We start from the raw sequence: 12,167 nt of genomic DNA on the forward strand, positions 1-12,167 counted from the left end.
GGGAGTTGGTGATGGACAGGGAGGCCTGGCATGCTGTGATTCATGAAGTTGCAAAGAGTTGGACACGACTGACTGACTGAACTGAACTGAGAATGTTGAAACAGGTGAGTAAATAAACAAATTACAGTGTATCCATGCAATGAAATGCTACTCAGCAATGTTAATAACATGTTTAAAGTAAACAGTTTGATTGTTAAAAGGATGCTCAGCACTCAAACAGTCTATCCTCAGGAAATAACCTTGATATACCAAAGGATACAAGCAGCATTGACAGGTCGTCTCAGGTACAGACCTCTTTATCTTTCTGTTATCTTGTTGGATTGCCCAGGACCTGCATTGTCTCCAGTTCTCAAACCACCACCAGTATGCAGGCAAAGAGTCTCCGAACCAGGAAGCCAAAAGTCTGCTTGGAGTAGGAGTTTCTTAAAGTGAACTGATCAACTAGGTACAATACAACTATATGCCCAGCCTCTACTGTCAACCCTCCCCAGGCTCCATCAAAAAACCAGATGCAAACCATAAATCCCATTATTATTAGTAAGAAAAACAGACAGGCTGATAAACCTTGGCCCAAAACTACTCACATGCACATGGTTATAAAACATCATTTATCTCCAGTTATTACATTATCCAGTTCTGGCCAAGGGTTAACCTTATAATTCATGCATCTTTAGAGATAAATATATGATCATCTGGCTAAGATTAATTCACGCTATACACAAGCAATCAAAGGAAACAAACTGCTGACAGTCACACAGTGATGAATCTCAAACCCATTATGCTAAAAAAGAAGCCAGACACAAAGAAAAGCTGCAAGGTTTCCTTCAAAGGAAATTTAGGCAAAACTAAACCATAGCAATAGAAATCAGAAAACGGTTGTTTCTGTTAGAAATTACTGTAGTGGGGAACTGAAAGGAAGAGTACATCAGGGAACTTTCTGAAATTATGGGAAATTTTGATGGTGTGTCTATTTGGCAGGTAAATGCATTGGTCCCTCTCTTCTGTCTTTTCCCATAGTAATCACAGAGACCATTGTTCCAAATGGTACAGATACAAGATGGCAGAGTCTCCATAGTCTGGGGCCCTGATTAACAATGTGGCTGAGGCTGGATGCAGAGTCAGGAACAGAGTTTGCCCCTGACCCCTGCTGGGCATGGAGCATAAATGAGAAATAAGTTGCATGTTAAGTCCATGCTATTTTGTCATGGTTACTTCAGCATAGCCTACTTTATCCTAAAAAATGTACTTTTTCTCTATATCCCCCACAGCATTTCATATACTTTCTTGAAACAATAGTTCTCTATGAATAGACGTTGAAAAAAAATAACTAAATCCCTATTGTTTCTGAAAAGAAGAAAATATTTGACTTGGGGAAGGAAAATGGGAGAATCTAATGGAAAAGCTTAAAAACTTTTCAAGGAACCTATTTTCATCATGTCTTCCAAATGAAATAGAAGGCTGTAGACTATAAATGAATCAAAGATCAGGCTTTAGAATCAGGTCTTGGTCCAAGATTCAGCTTCTCTATTTGTACCTTTGTGTATCTGTATGCAGGTCAGGAAGCAACAGTTAGAACTGGACATGGAACAACAGACTGGTTCCAAATAGGAAAAGGAGTATGTCAAGGCTGTATATTGTCACTCTGTTTATTTAACTTACATGCAGAGTACATCATGAGAAATGCTGGACTGGATGAAGCATAAGCTGGAATCAAGATTGTCAGAGAAATATTAATAACCTCAGATATGCAGATGACACCACCCTTATGGCAGAAAGTGAAGAACTAAAGAGCCTCTTGATGAAAGTGAAAGAGGAGAGTGAAAAAGTTGACTTAAAGCTCAACATTCAGAAAACGAAGATCATGGCATCTGGTCCCATCACTTCATGGCAAATAGGTGGGGAAATAGTGGCAGACTTTATTTTTGGGGGCTCCAAAATCACTGCAGATGGTGACTGCAGCCATGAAATTAAAAGACGCTTGCTCCTTGGAAGAAAAGCTATGACCAACCTAGACAGCATATTAAAAGCAGAGATATTACTTTACCAACAAAGGTCCATCTAGTCAAGGCTATGGTTTTTCCAGTGGTCTTGTATGGATGTGAGAGTTGGACTATAAAGAAAGCTGAGCAGCAAATAATTGAGGATGAGATGGTTGGATGGCATCACTGACTCAATGGACATGAGTTTGAATGAGCTCCAGGAGTTGGTGATGGACAGGGAGGCCTGGTGTGCTGCAGTCCATGAGGTCGCAAAGAGTTGGACACGACTGAGTGACTGAACTGAACTGTACTGATCAAATTAAGTAATCTTTGTGCTAACCTCAGTTTGTAAAATATGGCTAATAATTAGATGAGAAACTGCATAAAGTGTTTTATACAGTGTTTGTTTGGCACAAAGTGGGTGATTAATAAATGTTAGCTTCTGTTACAGACCAAACTATATCCCCTCACACACACACACACACACACACACACACACACACACACAAATCATATGTTGAAACTCCAAACCCCAATATGTATATTTGGAGATACGGCCTTCAAGGGGGTAAGTAAGGTTACATGAAGTTATAAGGGTGGGATTCTATTCCAATATAACTGGTGTACTTATAAGAGAAAAGGGACACCAGAGAACTCTTTCTCCATCTACACATGCAGAGAAAAGGTCATGTTAGGATACAGCAAGAAGGCATTATCAGCAAGCCAAGAGAAGAGGTGCAACCAGAACCCAACAGTGCTGATACCTTCATCCTGGACTTCTATCCTCTAGAACTGCGAGAAAATTAATTTCTGTTGCTTAAGCTGCCCAGTCTGTGGTATTCTTTTATGGCAGCTAGAGCAGACTCATACAGCCTCTTACATCCTCATTTCCAACATCATTAAACATCCTCAAAAAAAATGCTCTTGGCCTCTTATACAGAGTAAGTCAGTCAGAAACGGAGAAACAAGTACTGTATATTAACACATATATATGGAATCCAGAAAAATGGTACTGATGGGCCTAGCAGAGAATGGACTTGTAGACACAGAGCGGGAAAGATGAGGGTGGGATGAATTGAGAAAGTAGCGTCAAAATATATATATACTATTACGTGTAAACAGTTAGTCAGAAGTTGCTAAATAACACATGGGAGCCCAGCTCTGTGATAACTCAGGGAGCCCAGTCCCACTCTGTGACGACCTGGAGGGGTGGGATGGGGGAAGGGAGGGAGGGGGAAAAAAAAATATATATATATATACACACACACACACATATATATATAATTATGACTGATTCATGTTGGTGTACAGCAGAAGCCAACACAAAATTGTAAAGCAATTTTCCACCAATTAAAAACTAAAAATTTTTAAAAGAATTGGGTAGTTTAGTTTAATATTCAAGTTAATAGAGAGTCATACATATCTTATATGGATTATACGTTTTCACAGAATAAAAATGCTATATAATTTTTAAAACTCAAAAAAATGCTCTTGGTTAGAGGGGTATTTTTTCATTCATTTAACAAGTAAATGTACCTACCATGTGCCCAACACTATGGAGCACTGGTGCTTGAATAGTGATTACGCAGAGTCACCACCTTCACAGAGGCTACATTCTATTGGGAAAGCTACTAACAAAATGAACAGTGATCACACCTCACTAGGTACTGATAAATGCAATGAAGAAAAATGAAGCAGTGTCAGGGCACAGGGAGTGACAGAAGCTGCTGTTTTATACTAAATGGTGTGACAAGTCTCTGAGCAGAGAGACTTGCATGCTAAGTCACTTCAGTCATGTCCAACTCTTTGTGACCCCATGGGCTGTAGCCTGCCAGACTCCTCTGTCCATGGAGTTCTCTAGGCAAGAAAACACTGGAGTGGGTTGCCATGGCTTCCTCCAGGGTATCTTCCCAACCCAGGGATCAAACCCATGTTTCCTGCATTGCAGGCAGATTCTTTACCGCTGAGCCGCCAGGGAAGCCCCAGAGACATGAATAAAGTAAAAGAAATGGCATAGACATCTCTGGAGAAAGAACTCCCAGGAAGAAGGAAGAGAAAGCACAAAGGCTCCCAAATGGTAACGCATTTGTCAAATTCGAGGAACAGCAGAGCCAACGTGACTGGAGAAGAAGGAGTAAGAGACAGAAGAGGGGAAAATCAGGCGAAAATGGGAGAAAGAGGTGAGAGGATGTAGGGCCTTCTGGGCCTTGGAAGGAACTCTGGCTCTTATTCTGACAGATGGAAAGCTACTGGGGATGTGGGGGTAGGCGGTAGGCAGAGAACTTGATATGAAATATATTTAAGAAAGTAAGCGACTCTCCTGGTGGTCCAGTGGTTAAGATTTCACCCTCCAATGCAGGGGACGCGAGTTCCATCCCTGGTTGGGGAGCTAAGACCCCATATGCCTCATGGCCAGAAAACCAAAACTTAAACCAAAAATAATACTGTAACAAATTCAATGAAGAATTTTAAAATGGTCCACATCAAAAAAAATCTTTTAAAAAATAAATAAAGAGTCACTCTTGGCTACTGAGCTTCTGAATGGAGGATGGACTGGAACCTTGAGGTGGGAAGAAAATGTTGCAACATGAAGGCCAGTCACCCGTTTATCACAACAGCCCATGCAAGAGATAACAGTGCTCTGGTCTAGGGCAGTCGTGGTCAGATGGTGAGAGGTGGTCAGATTCTAGATATAATTCCAAGGAGAAGGATTTGCTGCTGGATTCAGTGTGGATGATCAGAGAAAGAAAGGAGACAGGGATGAAATAAGGCTACGGATGGAGGAAGCCAGGATCTGAGCGCTAATCTTTGCCCCTGCTTCTAACCTGCCGTACAACCCCATACCCCTCTGTGTGTTGGATGATAAAGCTTCACAGCGGGATTAACCACATTTGCCATGCCTCTAAGAACCACGTGAAGATCAAATCAAGCTCAAAATGCTTCGAAAAAGAAGCGGCACGGGCCATTGAAAGGTTATCCTTTATTTATCCCCAAACCCAGAACTTCCATCAATGGCTGCTGCCGCCTCTCTGGCTGTCCTGTCTCCCCCTCCTCCCTGGGATGCAGTGATACAGCAGGTCATAAATAATGCTGACACAGAAACCACCACTACCTTGCGCAGCAGACAGCAGGGGGCCTCCTGTACATGATGATGGCCTAGCAACCAGCCTCAGGAGGCTCAAGACAATGAATTTCTCACTCTCCCGGCACAGGCATCTCTGACAATGAACAAGTGAACAGGATCACGGGCTCTTTGAGGACACTGCCTCTGCCTCCGGCTGCCCCCTTGTAAAATGGCCATAGCACAGCATGCCACGTTCCTTCATGGTGCTGCGCTCCCGATCCTCAGGGCAAGGAGTCTTGGCACTTGTGGGGAATATTTCATTCCAATTCAAGTAAAACAGAAGTGGCTCCCTGGACTCCCTGCCCTTGCTTTATTTTTCTCCATACACCTATCACCACCTGATATACAGTATATTTTACTCACTAAATGTGTAAAAAAGCTCCTTGAAAGCAGGGACTTCTGCCTCCTCTGCCTACTGCTCAAAGTGTTCCAAAGAGGGTCTGATTAGCAGCAGAGACACAATAAATCTGTTGAATTAACTGATGGATGGCTTTTTGAAAAGTCTTCAGCCATTTCTGGACATCACATTAAAGGTTTTCTTTCTTTTAAAAAAATGTACAGATATTCACAAAATTTTGGCATATAAATTTGGGTGGTTTATAGAAACCCAGAAATCCATCCCTTCAAAAATCCATATAGGATACTGGAGAACCTGGTCCTGAAGCCCCATTTGCTAGATTCTAATCCTACCTTCACCAACACCTTGACATGTGGCTTTGGATAAGTAATTGCCATAATCTGAGCCTCAGGCTTCTGATCTGTAAACCAGTTGGAATGGACAAGATGATCTATAATGTCCCTCTCAAATATGATAGTTTAAATTTTCTAGTGCTATAGAGTTAAAGTTCTCTAATGCAAATCTTTCACTTCAGGTGGAAAAATTCAGACTCAGAGTGAAAAACACTAGCCAGTTCAAACAAGACCCATTCCAAACTATTTCCCTGGGCTTTCCAGCTGGAAAAAGACTTTGGGTGGACTTGGTGTGTTTGCAAACGCATCTCTTTTGCGGCCATAACTCCTTGCTTCTGAATGAGCCTGGAAACGTGATGAATAAACCCTAACGAAATCTTCCACTGGCCCTGGCTGCTAGGCAGATGTTCTTATGACCCAAAGGACTTTCCCTCAGCTAGTGCAGAGCCCCAGTCTCCTCCATGCCCCTCCTTGCTCCCTTCCTTCTGGCTTTAGAACATTCACAGTTCTTCTTGGTGTCCTGGATTAGATTTTACTAAGGTGGCTAAAGCTTTCCTTTTTTTAAAAAAAAATATGCATTGCTCCAGACTGACTCTGGTTTGACCTGGAATCTTTCTGTTACCCACTGCTATGAATTTCCTGCTCTTCCAACACCAAGATGCTGATTTCAGCACAAGACTTAATCATTGTTTTCTATTCAGTTCAGTTCAGTTGCTCAGTCGTGTCCAACTCTTTGCGACCCCATGGACCCACACCAGGCCTCCCTGTCCGTCACCAACTCCCGGAGCTTACCCAAACTTATGTCCATTGAGCCTCATCCTCTGTTGGGCCCCTTCCCTCCCACCTTCAATCTTTCTCACCATCAGGGTCTTTTCAAATAAGTCAGCTCTTCATATCAGTTGGCCAAAGTATTGGAGTTTCAGCTTCAGTATCAGTCCTTCCAATGAATATTCAGGACTGATTTCCTTTAGGATGGACTGGTTGGATCTCCTTACAGTCCAAGAGACTCTCAAGAGTCTTCTCCAACACCACAGTTCAAAGGCATCAATACTTCAGTGCTCAGCTTTCCTTACAGTCCAACTCTCACATCCATACATGACTACTGGAAAAACCATAGCTTTGACTAGATGGACCTTTGTGGGCAAAGTAATGTCTCTGCTTTTTAATATGCTGTCTAGACTGATCACAGCTTTGCTTCCAAGAAGCAAGTGTCTTTTAATTTCAAGGCTGCAGTCACTATCTGCAGTGACTTTGGAGCCCCCAAAAATAAAGTCTGTCACTGTTTCCATTGTTTCCCCTATCTATCTGCCATGAAGTGATGGGACCGGATGCCATGATCTTCGTTTTCTGAATGTTGAGTTTTAAGCCAATTTTTTCACTCTCCTCTTTCAGTTTCATCAAGAGGCTCTTTAGCTCTTCTTTGCTTTCTGCCATAAGGGTGGTATCATCTGCGTATCTGCGGTTACTGATATGTCTCCCAGCAATCTTGAAATTTGGCCTCAGAGTTGACTGGGGAAGAAGGGAATGGCATAGTAGTTCCCTTACAAATTCAGCTATCCTTATTAGCCTGTCTTTCCTATATTTTCTTATCCAAGAGGCTCATCCATGTGATATAAATTCAAGGTCTTGATCAGGTAAGATAGGTTTGAATTATATGGAAAAAGATGCTTTGGGAAAGGCCACAAATCTGGATCTGGCCAAGTGTTTAGATCATAACGGGTACTCAGTTGTTACAGGGAAATAGAAAAATGTTTGGACATCAGATGACCTCAAGTTGTTGCTTTCACATCTATCAGAATCTATGAAGACCAGGGCATTAGACCTATTTCCTGCATCTTCCACTCTACCCAGTTTTCTGTGTTATTCCCATAGTTATAGATCAGGATCCTTATTACAGGCAAGTGCTGAAAAAACAGCTTTGTAACTGTTTCCATTTTCTGGGTTACTGTAACAAGTTGCAACAAACTTAAACCTATAAAAATTTATTCTCTCATAGTTCTAGAGGCCAGAAGTCTGAAATCTGCTTCACCAGGCTGAAATCAAGTGTCATCAAGGCCACACTTCCTCCAGAGCCTCTAGGGGAAAACTCATTCCTTGCCTCTTCCAGCCCAGGTGGCTGGCAGCATTCCTGGGCTTGTGGCCCCATCATTTCAGTCTTTTGCTCTGTGGCCACATTGCTCCCTCCTCTTTCACGTACATGAATGCTCCCTCTGCCTCATTTTTACGAGGATACTTGTGCTTGGATTGAAGGCCACCCATATAGTCCAAGATGATATGCTCATCTCAAGATTTCTAATGTAATAGGTCCCAGAAATTAGAATATGAACATATCTTTGGGGAGCCATTTTTCAGCCTATATTCAGAGATGCTCACTCAGGACACCCTGGGCTAGACAGTAACACCCCTGTTCCTGCTGTTACCTGGGTATGAAGACAGATCCTTCCTGTTTTAATATTCTTCTTCAATGTAGTTTTAGTTTATTATTATTATTATTTTATTTTAGAAGGTGGTAATTTAGAGATGGGTCTTTCCCAGTGGCTCAGCGGTAAAGAATCCATCTGTGATACAGGAGACATGGGTTCGATCCCTGGATCGGGAAGATCCCCTGGAAGAGGAAATGGTAACTCCTTCCAGTATTCTTGCCTTGGTAATACCATGGACAGAGGAACCTGACTGGCTATAGTCCATGGAGTCACAAAGAGTTGGATACAACTAAGCGAATGAACACCCAATTTAGAGAAGAGAATGAAGAAGCAGCTCCTTCCCCTCTGCTGGTGGAGGAACAAACAATTTTGCACTGGCCAGAGATATCAGAACTCAGACCCATGGACAGTCATAGTGTCAGACGATCTAAGTAAATCATGTGTGTGTTTGTTAGGCACTGTACCATGTCTAGCTCTTTGCGATCACATGGACTGAAGCTCACCTAGAACAAAGTCTGTTAGCAGAACGTGGCAGGAGCAGCGGGAGTCACTATCCTTACAGTTCAAGGCAAGAGGCCCAAACAGTCCCTGAGAAAAATCAGTAATAAAATAAATGGTGAAGGCCTTTGGGGCAAATATTTAAGAGCTTTCCAGGCACTCTTTATAATGTGTTGAGTTTTTCATGGTCAACTTCTCCTTGCATGAAAGGACCCCATACCCCAGGCCAGACTCCTTTCCTGGTAGAAAAGCAGCCCACTGAGAAGTCGAGTACAGTGTGTCCACCCTGCCTTCCCCAGTCCCACCTATTTTAGGGCCTGGCTCAGCTCCCTGGCTGCAGGGTTCCAACAGAAACCCGCCCTGTCACCCAACATCTGCATCTCAGGAAGAAGACTGGAAACAGAAATGCAAGAGAAAGTGGTCTCTTAGTCTGACTTGATGCCACCGTAAGTCCCTGTAAGTGAGACCTGTAAAAAAGGAAATTGCAGGTGAAATAAGGAAATCAAAGCAGAAAGTGGCCCTAGATTTGTGGCCTTGCATTAAGTGCACTGCATTTGCTGTGCAAGTTTCCATAACTGGCTAAGAATCCACGCAGCTGGGGTTGCCACTCAGCCCGAGGAGATGGAAATGACTTGCAGTCCCCGCAAGCAGAGGTGTTTCATGTCTCTCCCCAGGGTAACCCGACTGTTTGCTGCCACACAGAGCGTATGACTGCCTCGATTTGTTCTTTTTACCTTCCTCAGGAGACAGGACGCCACTAGAAAATATTCCTCTCTTACAGACGCCATCTGTGTCCTCCTACTGGTCTCCTCCAAAACTGTCTCACTACCTTCTCTTCTCAGATGTCCCCTCTTTCCAAGTCCCACTACCGAGAGCCAAGAGGACGCACACCATTTTCCCCTGGGTTACTGAAATCATCTTCTCCTGAGTCTCCTGCTCCAGCCTCACCCTCAGTCCATCCTGCACTTCCTAGATAATGTATCAGTTTTATCATGTCACATTCCTACAGGGAACCTCCCATCGCCAACCACCACAATTCTGCGGGTAGTTTCCATCAGCTGTCAGGTTTAACACTAAGACTCATAGTGTGAAAAACACTTAAGCTACTGGAGATTGCCAGTGATGTATTCATTATATACATCAGGCTAAACTCAAAGGTATCTTATAACAAAGTAAGTCACTGTTAGTGACCCACCGTGATATAATTTTTCAAGTTAGAGGAAAACGCATGGTTTTTATTGGGGTAGGTATAATTGCTTTAGAAGGTTGTGTCGGCTTCTGCTGTACAATGAAGTGAGTCAGCTATATGCATACATATATACCTCCCCTCTTGGACCTCTTTCCAACCCACCCTCTACCCCATTTCTCTAGGTCACCACGGAGCATCAAACTGAGCTCCTGGTGCTATATAGCAGCTTCCCACTTGGAGAAAGCAATGGCACCCCACTCCAGTACTCTTGCCGGGAAAACCCCATGGATGGAGGAGTCTGGTGGGCTGCATTCCATGGGGTCGCTAAGAGTCGGACAGGACTGAGCAACTTCACTTTCACTTTTCACTCTCATGCATTGGAGAAGGAAATGGCAACCCACTCCAGTGTTCTTGCCTGGAGAATCCCAGGGAAGGGGGAGCCTGGTGTGCTGCCGTCTATGGGGTCACACAGAGTCAGACAAAACTGAAGCGACTTAGCAGCAGCAGCAACTAGCTATCTATCATACAGATGGCCAAGATGTTCAACACCACCGATCGTTAGAGAAATGCAGATCAAAACCACAATGAGACTACCACCTTACTCCAGTCAGAATGCCATCATCAAAAGAACTACAAGCAATAAATCCTGGAGAGGGTGTGGAGAAAATGAAACCCTTTTGCACTTTTGGTGGGAATGCAAACTGATGCACCCACTGTGGAGAACAGTATGGAGGTTCCTTAGAAAGCTAAATATAGAACTACCATATGTCCCAGCAACACCACTACTGGACATATACCCTAAGAAAACCACAATTCAAGAAGACATGTGCACCCCAATGTTCACTGCAGCACTATTTACAATAGCCAGGACGTGAAAGCAACCTGAAAGTCCACCAGATGAATAGGCAGATGTTTTCAGCCAGCAAAGTGGGGATTTTGTGACTCACAGCCTCCTACCTGTGCTCTTCATTTTGCTACAACTAGGAATTAATGAAGTGGTATGGAGTTGACTTGACAGGGACTTCTACTTTTTAGAGTTTTACTCACAGGTTAAACCATATTATTACATCTCTGTTTGGCAGCCTCGTTTTGTAATAACCACTTGATGAACTTTCACCGAATTTAAGGGCCTATGATAGGATGCATCAAGATACAGGAACTGAGAGGAGTCAAAAGGCAATTCAGATAAAAGATTTGCCAAAGCTAGCTCAGTGAACGATCAGGAGGACATGTCACCCCCACCAAGCTGCCAGTGACAGGGGAAATGCACTTCAGCTTTGAACATGGGCATCCAACCAGAATTCATGAGTATAATGCAGGTCTAGACACAATGGAGCTGCTTGCCATGCCAGCATCTCTACAGAGCAGGCTTGACCAGGGGTTTTATGAACTTTCCAATGGCTAACACATCTCCTGAACACTGAGGAGGTCAGGTAACTTCTGACCTGGAAAACAGCAGAGAGAGATGATAGGAGAATGAACAGTTTCTCTCTCTTCTCATTGCCCACGGATAAGGATACTATAAGAATATCCAGAGCATCAGCAGAGCCATTACACACGATGGAAGCAAAGTCTGCTATAAAACAAGCATATAAATTTTATGTTGAAACTGGTAAATTATGTGACTTTTATTTAACCACATAATATATAACTGAATTTATTTATGCCTCTCTTTCATGAAACATACTTCTTTGGAAGTACAGTGGATATCTAAAACCAAAGCTCCTTTCCTAAGGTAAAATTTAATCGTGAAAAGATTGGTCAATGTATTCATTCTCCTTATAAACTGTGATGTTTAAAGAACTTGCAGTGTTTCATGTTGTTGTTGCATGCTTGTAAAATTCTCTTATGAATACTAGAATAAAAGAGTACGGTAATATTGGCTTTACGTCCCTGAAAATTTGAGTTCTGCGCTGGCCAGGCAGGGTGTGAGTGGGGGGGGGGGTGGGATCAAAATCTACATATGCTTATGACATTGTTCTGTGCCTAGAAACATCAAATTTTAAATCTGTATCATCACACAAATAAAAAAAGAGTACAGAACTTCTGGGTTTTACAACTCAGGTCTCAAATGCCCTTCTCAGTTTTCTCCATATTCCCCAACCATGTGATCCACCCACATCGTTTTTCTCACTGCCCACAGAGTGGACCTTGCTTCGACACCTCTCCGCTTTTTTGTCTGGCTCCTCTCTACCTGGGAAGGCATCCTGCTCCTCTCCATCTTTTCAAGCTCAGTTCCCACCTGCCACATCTAAGAAGCCTCC

The sequence above is a fragment of the Capricornis sumatraensis genome, chromosome 9 (assembly GCF_032405125.1).
Source record: "Capricornis sumatraensis isolate serow.1 chromosome 9, serow.2, whole genome shotgun sequence".
Lineage (NCBI taxonomy): Eukaryota > Metazoa > Chordata > Mammalia > Artiodactyla > Bovidae > Capricornis > Capricornis sumatraensis.